Raw genomic sequence first — 12,725 nt, forward strand, 5'->3', positions numbered from 1 at the left:
ATTGCTATAAGGCAAATATGGGCACTACAAAGGTCTCCTACCTTTATAGTTCTTGAGCTATTCAACTTTAGATGATCCTCCAAGAACACCAATTACCAATATAGGTAATCTCCTTTGGTGGCACCCAAGATTAACCCAAAAATACTACTAAAATTAATAACTAGTTAATAATAGTAGTAACCTTGTAATTGTATATTTGATGTACTAATTAATATTATTACTTTGACAATATTATTAGTTAGTTTTTATATGTGTTTTAAGATGAAAATGATGAGCAAAATAAGAAGAAAAAAATGGTCTCCAAGTGATGTAGAGGAACCGGTTTTGGCACCTTCAAGTGACCAAGTTTTCTTCTAATTTTTCCAACTAATAAAATGAGGTGAATAGTTGGGTATTTATAGCCAATTATGGGGAACAAAAGGAAGTGGAATGTGCCACTTAATGGACACATGTAGTCCTCTAAAAAACCGGAACAATTGGACTGTATTTGGTCCATTTCGGTTTTCGACATTTGCCCCACAAATGCTTATAAGTCTTATATTTAATTATCTTACATAATTAAATATTAATTTAATTATTTAACACTTAAATAATATAAATTAACTACCAATAACTACTTAACCATTAAGTAATCATAAGACCATTTTATCAACATACAATGTGTCAATATTAACTCATTTAGCTAATTTTACAACCTCTTGTAAAATTTAATAGCTAATTGATTTTACCTCAAAACATATACACATATCGTATAAAATTAATTAATTAAAAATTAATTAATAAATTCTAATCATTTATTATTTAAATATCTCATAATTAAATAATAAATCTCTTTGTCCCGAGTTCGTAACCCGTCATCAAATAATACATTTATGTGACTAACTAAGAGTCAAATAATACAAGGAATTAATTATCTCGTATCTCATACAAACAATTAATTTATACTATTTGGGCGTCATCCTATAGGTGTGACCTAAAGGGATCAGCTGATCACCGCCGTCACACGACAGTAATGTCAAACTCTAGTCAGCCAATCATTACCGATTAACGATGACCAGCTGACAATAAATAAATAAATCCCTGATATTCCTTTTACGAGATTTATTATGTAAATGCACTCATTGTGGAGGACACTACTCCAACAGTTTTTTTGTCCTTGGTAGGAGAGGAATGCTAACCTTGCATATATGAAGCAATTTGGAGCTAAATAGATTGTATCTAACGACCAAGCAACAATGAGGAAACCGATACTAAAGGCCTATGTTGATAGAACAAGTATTTGGGCAATTATGAAGGACCCCCAAGGCTCCTCAATGATCCCCACGGATCTTGAGGCAGTCAAGAGAAGAGGAAGCCAAGCTGACCCATGATCCGGGCATCCCGAGCTCAGCCCGAGCAGACCGGGCGTCCCGAGCTCAGCCAGAGCGTCCCCACGCAGGACGGGCATTTCCCTATGCAGCATGAGCGTCCAACATGGACAGGTCGTGGGGCTCCTTAGGGACTTTTAAGGCGTTAATCTTCATCTTAGGGACTTAATCGTTATTTAAGCCCTTAGTTACCGTAATACTTGTACTTAGTATAAATACCCCATTGTAGAGTATTAGTAGGGTTAATTATATTGTATTACACAATTCAATCTTAATCAAATCTTAATCTTTCTTTAATCATTAAAGTGTTCTTAGATCTAGTTGGGTAATTTGAAGACTATTTGGGTTTATTGAAGAATGGACAACTCTTCATCATTCATCAAGTTTTCTTCTATTATTCTTTGCTTATTATTTGGATCATCCTAAGTTGGTACAATCTCTTTTATCCTTTGCTTAATTATTGTTTATTACTTTACTCATTCACCATGTTTAGCCTTGTTAATATGATTGACACCCTTATTAGCACGTTTACCATGATCATGAGTGAGTAGTTGATGGTGAGCGAGTTGTTGTTCACTCAATCAAACACATTTATAATCTCAACAAACAACTAGTTAGTGGTTAAGTTGTGGTCGATCCACGGGACGGTGTGCTTTGGGTTCTAAGTCTATCTATCTCAATTTATGCTGGTGTCAAAATTGGTCTGGGTTGAAGTTGTGTTCTAAGCTACAACGAGGAAACATAAACAAGACAAGTAAATGGAAACATGGGTGTAAACAAATGATAAACAATATTAGGGAATCATGGGATCATAAGGGATTCATGGTGAAATAGCATAAATGAATCATGTAGATGCAAGCAATTATTATTGTTGGAATCAATTTAGTATATCTCTTACAATTTCTAGGGTAAACTTAGGTCTCGGAGCCGAGTCGGTCAAGACTTTACAACACCTACAAGTCGACTTGGTTATCCTTATAGTGAGATAACATAAATGAGTCCTAAGAAGGTTTGGGTCCCGGAGCCTAGTCGGTCAAGACTGTACAACACCTACAATCGATTTAGTCCTTCATAATCAACTATATGCATGGTCTAACACGCCTTGAGTTGGTTTATGTCTTACAAGTCTTGTTGAAAGGATAAGAGAAACATGTTAGGTTGTCAATCAAGCATTTCATCAAACATGACATGTGCATAAGTTGGAAAACAATAAGCAAGCATTCATATGAACTCATTAAGCGTAAATCTTCCCCATGATTAACTCCCCTAATCCCCCACTAATCCCTAGTTAGGAAACTACTCACTCATTATCATGGAAAACATGCTAACAATGGTGTCAATCATCTTAACAAGTATAAACATGATAGAAGAGCAAAGCAATAAGCAATAAAGTAAAGAGTAAAGGAATTATACCAATCTTAAGATGAACAAATGGAAAGGAAAGAATAATAGAAGAGAACTTGGTTGATGGATGAAGAGTTGTAAATTCTCCATATAATGACCGAATAATCTTCAATTACCCAATAAGAAATCTTGAACAATAATTAAGGAAGGGTTAAAGTGAAATTTGTGGAATGATTAAGATTAATCTATTCTAATCTACTCCTAATGAGAGCTTAATCTAATCTAAAGAGGCTTTTCCTCCCCTAAGAGGGCTTATCCTCCCTCTAAATACAAGAGGGGTATATATAGTAGTAGAAGGGTTAGGTTAACTAAGGGCTTAAATGACGATTAGACCCTTTAAAAGAAGATTAGAGCCTTGCAGGTCCCAGGAGGAATCCCACGACCTGCTCTTGAGGCATGCTCGTGCTGTAAGGGAATCTGCTCGTCCTGGTCTTTGCACGCCCGACTTGAGCTCGGGACGCCCGGATCATGGGCCAGCTTAGCCTTCTCTTCTCGTAACTGCCTCAAGATCCATGGGGATCATTGAGGGGTCGTGGGAGTCGCCTGTCATTGCCCATTTCTTTGCTTTATTGACTTGGGCCTTAGGTATTAGCTCCCTCTTCGGTGCTTGATCATTATATGTTATCAATTTAGCTCGGCTTCACTCTATTAGGGCATGATTAGTGCTCTTCTCCTTCAAAGAACACCAAACCTCATAGAATATGCATAGAAGGAGGCTAAAGACAAGAAAAGACCCTAATACATACTAAAAAGCATAGGAACTAGGCTAGTTAGGGGACTAAATGTACGTAAATAGGAGTCACATCAAATATCCACAAACCGAACCTTTTATCGTCCCGATTAAAGAGGTGACTAGAAATAGACCCTTATTTAAACTATGTTAATAATATAGCCGATGTGAGACAATTAGCGGGTCTCACTCCGTCCCTTCAACTCACAACAAGACATCTATGAGGTAAGATGCCTTCTTGCAAGGTAAGGTGGGGCTTGCCAAAATGGCGATGCATCCAAGCATTAAGCATACAAAACAAGTAAAAGGATGTATCTACAAAAGAATAGCCACTTTCCTCATCTAAGTGGCGGAAATCATCTACAAGGGAAGAAATTTAAGGGCACAAACTCCATCATAGATATTGGTTCTCCTAGTTACTAAGTCCAAGAAGATACAAACAAGTCACCTCCAAGTTGTGTTAAACTAGGTTACCTTTGACCCAATTGCTAAATGCTTTTGTCAAGAGCCAAGCCCCTATGGTGTTAGAAAACACTGTAGGATCGCGGAATTCCCCCTCTTGCCTAGACAAGAAGAAGGGTCGTCCCCTCTCCACCAAGCAACAAAATTAGGATCATCAATGGATAAAAGAGATTAAAAGTGTATGAGTTTCATTATGGTAGTTTGCATTTGGGTTTATTTTTCCCCTGATTTTTGTAACATGTTGACATCGAAGGACATTTCTTGCCATTTTTTATGTTTGACATTTTGATACTTGGCAATTTCAATTTTGCATTTTTGAACATTTTTCAAAGTAACCCCATTTGTAGCAAGGGTACTTCTATTAAAGCATAGGAGTCTATTTTTGCTCCTCATTTCATTTGATGCAATTGCAAACTTTTGACATTGATAACTTGAACTCAATTTGACATTTTTGTGCCCATTCCCTTTTTCTTGACAAAATATGATGATAGAAGTGTAAGAACGGTTGCATGGCTTCAAAGGTCACCTTGGAATAAACGGTAGCCAAGGAGTTATCACACCACAAGGTACTCTTGACTAGGCCTTAGTCCATGGGTCAAAAGATACTAGTATGACACATCCTTGGGTGTCTTGAGGGTGTTCTAGCAAACAAAGTTTCAAGGATAAAAATTATCTACAAGGGCCTTATATACACTTGTCAAGCTTTCCAAATAGGCATTTTCACAAAATTTTCTAACCATGCAACTACATGCCATGATGCAACTATCATATATACAACCCAATGCATATGCTTCTATCAACTAAAATGCCATATAATCTAGATGCAACTCCTAACAACACATAGATACACAAACCGCAACAACAAAATACACTACATCCTCCTTGACATGTAAGCCCATCCTCCTCATATGGATAATGAAAAGAAATGGAAGGGAAGTAGGGATTAGAACGATCATACCAAGCGGTCTTCACATTCCCTTGCCAATGCCTCAAATGAAGTGTCGTATCTATGTGAGAAGAGAACAAAAACACAAGTATATACAATTTTACACTAATAAATTAAATAAAATGTTTTTGGTTTTTGAAATTTTCAAATTTTTATGGATTTTGTTTTTATGAAATTAAAGAACATATTTTTGAGATTTTTTCGAAATTTTTCAATTTTTTTATGTATTTTTGGAATATAAATTCCCATCCCCCACTTTATTTTGGACATTGTCCTCAATGTATATGTAGGAGTAGGAATAAAAGAAAATACATGTTTTTGGATTTTTCGAGTTTTATGGAAATTCAAGTACAAATGAAATGAAATGATATGAATGAATGCATGCATGCTCTAATTAAATGCAATTATATATGACATATATAATAAATGAAGGCAATCTACACTACACTATATGACGCATGTTTTCTAGTAAACTATGGTCACCTATGATCAAACCTCCCCTAACAGATTTAAGCACTATTTCTAGTGTAGGAGAAATGAGGTTAGGTCATTAGTGACTATACATGAACTCAAGGCTATATGCAACTAACTACATGAATCATGTGAGATATATTACAATGCAAACTATACTATATTAATTAACTAATGTAAATGCAATATGAAATATTTTACAAATGCAAGAGAGATGTAAACTAAATGCAAGCTAATATAAAATGTAATGAAATGCAACTATACATAAGAGAGAGAGAGAGAGAGAGAGAGAGAGAGAGAGAGAGAGATAGAGAGAGAAGAGGAATCATACAAATGGAGGTGGTGTGGCTAAGCGCATCTAGCCATCTCACTCATCATCATTATCATCATTGTGGCCTCCATGTCCGCTCTATCCTCCATGGTCATAACCTCCTCCTTGGCTATAGAATCCCCTTTTAGGCGCCAAAGTTCCCCTCTTGGTTGCCATAGTTATGGAACAAGAGATGTGGTTGAGCCCAAGACTGATGAGGGCCTCTAGGATTGATGTATCCTTTTTGGGCCATGTTGTAGTAGGAGGGGTATTGGGCCAAGTAGTTGTCAACCCTCCCATCGTGCACTCTAAGATCAACATTTTGCATGAGTGTCATCAATTCACTCATGGATGGGGCTTCCGAATCTTGAGGAGCGAATGGTACATATGGTGTGGGGTAGGGTGGAATGGGTACAAAATATGGTGGTGCATCACCCCATTCCGGCAACTCACAGGGTCGGTGGGGCACTTCTTCACGCGGTGGTAGGTGGTCAAGGATATCAATGGGAAGGAGGTAGCTTGGCCTTGGTGAGTACCGGCTCAAGCGAGGCTCGGTGGGTGGTATGTTCCACCCCATGAGTACAAGTGATGTGCATCCCCTAGTGAGCCATTCTACACTCCCGGCATCATTGTAGTTATACTACCGGTGGTGGTAAAATATAGCATGTTCATCAATCAAAGTGCTCCCTTTGAGCTTAGTATATCTCCCATCAAAGTTAAACCCGGGGCAAAGTTCGTTGGCTAAATTTGTTATTAGGCCTCCCATCACAAAGGTTTTGATTGGAGAATTCCCCTTTGCAAAGTCGTTAAGTCTTATGATCATCTCAAGGGGTGTGTTGAAGTTGTAGGGTCTTGTCCCTTGCACATTCAAGTAAGACTCTAGAAAAGTCAAGTCGGGAAGGGTGCACTTGTCTTGTTCTAGTCTTCCGAGTATAGTTCCGGCCACGAATCGCTCGCTAATCCTAATCACCGGATGTTGGATAGAAAAAGTATAGCATTGTTTATAAGAACTAAATTCTCTCCCGGAAATAGCCCTCCAAAGGTGGTTGACAATAAGGTCGGAGGGCTTGTCAGTGTCACTCTTTGGTACCTCAAGACCAAAGATGCTCGCAAAATGGTCTAGGGTTATCCTATGGTCCCTATTGCGAAGACAGAATTTCATACCGACATCCTTTCGTCGATTAGTGACAACACGGAGGCTACACAAAAGCTCTAGTGCGAGGCTCAAGTAAGTGTCCTCATGGGCATATAACATCTTCTCAAGACCCAAACCATTGAAGAAAAACTCCGTTTGATGCCTTATACCAAGTATTTCTAACACATCAAGATCGATGAATTGAGTAGGTTCATAAGCCTTACTTAGCAATTGCTCAAATCGTTAACGGTGTTCATCTTTGACGAAATATACTTCCGAAAAATGCTCAAGTTGTGCAACATCCGGAATCATCTCATTTTCTTGGCCCCTTGCCTCTTGTGAGGCGGTTGAAGTGGCACCTTTTTGGCACTTGGGTACGGCCTCGGCGGTCTTCTTGCTTTTGCTCCTTAGAAACATTCTTGCTTGACGTGGTTGGTAGGGACTTTGATCAAAAACCTTGGATTGATGATTTTGTGATGGGGTTTTTATGATGGAGATTGTAAGGAGGATGATGAGATTTGGTTGTAATGTTGATAAGATAAGGGAATAGGGATGGTTGGGGGGGGGGGGGGATTTATCCACAAAATAAGCTGAGACGAGCGGGCTGGAGTCGGGTTCGGGCGTCCAGTAATAGAGCCTTGCATTTTTCTTCCTGTGATCCGGGCGTCTCGATGTCGGCTCGAGCATCTCAAGGTATGGGTCGGGCGTCCTGGGGAAGAATCACGCGGATTACCAGCCAGTTAAATTTCTTGCTTTAGAACCGAGCTCGGGCCGAGCGTCCTCTAAAAGGGACGGGCGTCCTGCTCTGGTCTTTGTCGAATTCTAAGGCTTTAAGCTAAGCCGTTTCCCTTGCACCCTTTGTGATCCCTTCCTATCATCGTGTCATTCCTGAAAATGGCTTAAAGAGTAGATAAGAACTCTCCCTCACATCTCTCATGTAAAGGCCTAAAAGATACATATAAAATGCAACTATTATGATACAATACAAAGTATGAAAAGAATATATTACAAATGGTAGTTTGAGATAGAACTCCACCAAACTAAGTTGAAGTAGCAAATTCTACTATCCATGGAGCTTAATGCTCTCAAAAGTTGGTCAAAAGTTGGTGAATGGTCCTCAAGTAAGCATGAATAAGTCTTGAACCATTGCAAAATAGAGTAGGGCCAATCCACGAGTGATTTCCCTTTGAACTTCTTCCCCTTCTCCTTTGCTTTGTCATGATGGCTTTCCCGGTTCTTACAACTAGCAATTTTGAGATTTTTGTCATAGGGGGTTTTTTGGTTACTTCTATTTCTTCCAAAGTTGATGACAAAAGTACTTGGATTAATCGACCCTTCAAGGATAAAGGGTGAAATTTCATGGCATTGATGATGGGGTAGCTCGGAAGATGGGATTATGGGTGATAAGTTCCCACAAGTAAGCTCTTTCTTAGCTTTGTCTTTGAGCTTCTCCACAAAGTGATTCTTGTATGACGATTTGACTTTCATGAGAAGGTCTGTAATGTCATCTCCAACTATCATGGGCTCCATAGTGGGTGTGAGTAGGTCCTCATGTTCAATAAGGAAGAGGCATTCTTCCTCTTCATTGAAATAATCTTCAAACTTCTCAAGTATGGGTTCCTTAAGCAAGCTAATCCCATAACTCCATTCATCATTTGAGTCCATCTCTCCCTCATCATCTTCTTCCATAGATGCGTCATCATTTCTTTCTCCATATGAATCATAAATAGGGGCTTTACTTCTCCTCAATAACTCTTCCTCCACCATCTCAATGTTCACAACAAAAGTCACACCTTCATACTCGCAAAGGCTAAGAGTATTTGGCTTACTCAACCTCATATCTTCTTCATCAAATACCACACTTTCATACTCACAAGAGCTCAAGGAGATTGTCTCTTCCCACTTCATATCTTCTTCATCCAAGGTCATTACCTCAAATTCACATTCATGGTCAATGCTTAAGAATTCGTGAGGAGTGGTTGGTAGGGTTGCCTTCAATTGGGAAATTTGAATTGCCAACTCCTCACCTTGGGTAACAATGCTTTGAAGAACATTGTTTCTATTTTGGCTCTCTTCTAGCATTTGTGTGAAGAAATTTTGTTGGTCTCCTATCATTTGGAGAACCATATTTTGAATGTCAAAGTTTGGCTCATCTTCTTGTTGTGTGTGGGTGTGAAAGTGGTCATATTGTGGCATTTGGAATCGGTTTTAAAGTGAGTCTTGGGTGGGTGGTTGTTGTGGATATTGGATGGGGGGATTTTGGTGGGAAAATTTGGGGTAGTAGTTAGGATTTTCATTGTATGAGTTGTAAGGTACGTTTGTGTTGACTTGCTCCTGAAACTCCCCATACCCATAGTCATACTCAAAAGATCCACTATACACTCCATATGTCAAGCCTTGAGCCATGATCATAGCTAAGACAAGGAAACAACTACAAGCACGGAAACTAAAATAAAACGGTAAGAACGACCTTGAGGAACAAGTTCCTCAAGGTTAAAGCAAAATTAAAATAGACAAACAAACAAGAACTTAATTACAAAACACCGTCCCCAGCAACAGCGCCATTTTGATGGTAAGAGAGTCGTTGTTCACTCAATCAAACACATTTATAATCTCAACAAACAACTAGTTAGTGGTTAAGTCGAGGTCGATCCACGGGACGGTGTACTTTGGGTTTTAAGTCTATCTATCTCAATTTATGCTAGTGTCACAATTGGATTGGATTGAAGTTGTGCTCTAAGCTACAACAAGGAAACATAAACAAGATAAGTAAATGGAAGCAAGAGTGTAAACAAATGATAAACAATACTAGGGAATCATGGAATCATAGGGGATTCATGGTGAAATAGCATAAATGAATCATATAGATGCAAGCAATTATTATTGTTGTAATCAATTTAGTGTATCTCTTACAATTTCTAAGGTAAACTTAGGTCTCGGAGCCGAGTCGGTCAAGACTTTACAACAGCTATAAGTCGAATTGGTTTTCCCTATAGTGAGATAACATATATGAGTACTAAGAAGGTTTAGGTCCCGGAGCCGAGTCGGTCAAGACTGTACAATACCTAGAATCGACTTAGTCCTTCCTAATCAACTATATGTATGGTCTAACAAGCCTTGAGTTGGTTTATATCTTACAAGTCTGGTGTGACTCATATTTGAGCACATTTAGTCTCGAATTAGCCTCGTTCCCATGCTTTCTAGAACCTATTAGGGTCATTTCTTATCTTTAGTTTCCTATTTTTCATATTCTTTGAGGTTTTGTGTCCTTGGTAGGAGAGGATTGCTAGCCTTGCATTTATGGAGTAAAATGGAGCTAAATGGATCGCATCTAATAACCAAGCATCTAAGAGGAGACCGACACTAGAAGCCTAAGCAAATAAATTAAGTTAAATGGGCAATGATGAATGATCCGTGCGTTCCTAAGACAGTCCCCACGGATTGTAAGGGAGCCAAGAACAAGAGAAGAACCCTGTCCCAGGATCTGAGCTTCATGAGCTCAGGACGAGCGTCCCAGAGCTAGGATCCGAGCGTCTCGACAGTCAGGCCGAGCGGATCACCTCACAGGACTAAGCATGCTTCATCTCAATCCGCGCATGTCCTTGTGGAGTTGCTACTCAATCCCCGCATGTCCCCCGGGAGTTGCAAATTATCAAGCTTCTCTTAGGGTCTTAATCGTCATTTAAGCCCTTTGTAACCTATCCTTGGACTTAATTTTAGTATAAATACCCTATTGTACTAGCTTAGAATTATCTTATCATAATCATTCCCTTAATTTAGTCCTAATCAAAGTTGTAATACACATTTCAATATTAATCACATCTTAATCTTTCCTTAATTCTCTCAATTGTTCTTAGTTTAGTTGGGTAATTAGAAGATTATTTAGGGTTTATTGGAGGATTGACAACCTTCCATCAATCATCAAGTTTACTTCTATTATTCTTTGCATTATTATTTGGATCATCTCAAGTAGGTATAATCCCTTTTTACCTTTGCTTAATTATTGTTAATCACATAATTTATTCATCATGTTTTGTTTTGTTAGTATGATTGACAACCTTATTAACATGTTAAACCTAATCATGAGCGAGTAGTCTTTTAGCTAGGGTTAATGGGGAATTAAGGGAAACAATCATGGGAATTAATCTATGCTTAATCTAATATGCTTTCATAATCACTTCCTTGCTTGTTGTGATTTCAACCTATGCACATGTTATGTTTGATGAAATGCGAGACTATGAATCCTTGTATATTTTACCCATCTCTTATCTTTTCAATGAGGCTTGTAAGATATAAGCCAAGTCGAGCCTTGTTAGACCACGCATAGAGTTGAATAGGAAGAGACTAAGTAGACTTTTAGGTGTTGTAAAGTCTTGATCGACTCGGCTCCGGAACCTAAATCTTCATAGGAATTATAAGATATACACTAACTCGATTCCATCACAACAATAAGTTGCTTGCATCTATTTGAGAACATGTTTGTATGATCTATTTCCATGATTCCCTTATGAACCCATGACACCCTAGTGCCTTTAATCATTTGTTTACAACCCCTTTAATTGCTTTACTTTGTGTTCATTGCTTTACATTCATCTTGTTTATTAGTTTAGATTACATCTCATCTTAATCAATAATTTGTGACACCCTAATACATAAACTACTTGCAATTGAAATCCTAAATCAATACCCATCTCTTGGGATCAGACCTTTACTTAACACTCCACTAAAGAGTAGTTTGTAGAGTTAGAAATATTGTTTTGGTTGGTAACTTTGATGACGAGATTTACCACGACCAAAAATGGCGCCGTTGCCGGGGACGGTGTTCAATTGATTTGATTTACGTTAATTGTTTTTAGTTGTGTCTTTCTTTACTTTGGGGAAGTCAATCTCCTCAAGGTTGTTCTAATTGTTTTTTTAGTTGTTTGATATTTTGCATGACTAGGAGATCACAAGGTAATTTATTACTTATTGATTTCGAAATTGAAAGGGCCTTAACCAACAATAGAAGAGTTGCTAGAGGTACTTCAAGGGTTGTAGGTATTGAAGAAATTGTGGACATTCAACCAAATAACATTGAGTTTGTCAATCCTTTTAAAAGAGAAGGAGAGGATAACCCAATTTCAAACCAACCACAAAATCATCCTACAATGCCTAAATTTTCATCACATTCCATACCAACCGAGGAGAACCTACCAAACAGTACCCCTACATCACCATATTTAACCGGTAATTTCATTGCCAAATCCGCATTCATAAAATTAGTTGAGAGAAGTCAATTTGGAGGGATGCCTAGTGAAGATCCTCATTTACATATGGAGATTTTTTGTGATTATTGTGATGCAATTTCTCAAACCGGAGTTACTCAAGACCAAATCCGATGAGTATTGTTTCCTTTTTCCTTGATCGGTACCGCAAAGCACTGGTTGAAGAGCCTAGACAAGGCTACCCTTGGTATTTATTCATGGAAGAAGTTAGCACTTGCCTTCTACAAGAAATTCTATCCTCCGAAGAAGACTAACATGTTGAGAGCCCAAATAACCGGGTTCAAGCAAAGGGATGAGGAATCCTTATATGAAGCGTGGGAGAGATTTAAGGACACTTGTCGTTCTAGTTCACACCATGGACTTAGTGAGTGGTTCTTTGTGCAACAATTTTGGAACGGCTTATATGAAGATTCACGCAATGTGCTTAATATGGGATCCATTGAGAGGTTTACCGAAGTTGATGACAACCAAACATGGGCCAAAATTGAAGAGATGGCAGTTCATAATTCCCAATATAGTAGGCCTCGAAAGGCCAGTAGAGGAGGAAAGCATGGGGTAGATTCCTTCACACAATTGGGTGCTCAACTAAGTGCTCATATCGACACCATCAACTTGAAGTTTGAGAAGGCCATGGCT

At 38.4% G+C, this 12,725-nt stretch overlaps 1 non-coding gene across 1 annotated transcript; it reads right to left on the reverse strand.

Moving 5' to 3' along the window:
* Nucleotides 1-12,344: 12,344 nt before the first annotated feature.
* On the reverse strand, nucleotides 12,345-12,451 carry LOC141650340 (small nucleolar RNA R71). Its single transcript, XR_012546380.1, has one exon. It is a non-coding gene; the product is annotated as a small nucleolar RNA R71 (small nucleolar RNA).
* Between the last annotated feature and the right edge of the window lie 274 nt (nucleotides 12,452-12,725).

The sequence above is a fragment of the Silene latifolia genome, chromosome 3 (genome assembly GCF_048544455.1).
Source record: "Silene latifolia isolate original U9 population chromosome 3, ASM4854445v1, whole genome shotgun sequence".
NCBI classification, from domain to species: Eukaryota; Viridiplantae; Streptophyta; class Magnoliopsida; order Caryophyllales; family Caryophyllaceae; genus Silene; species Silene latifolia.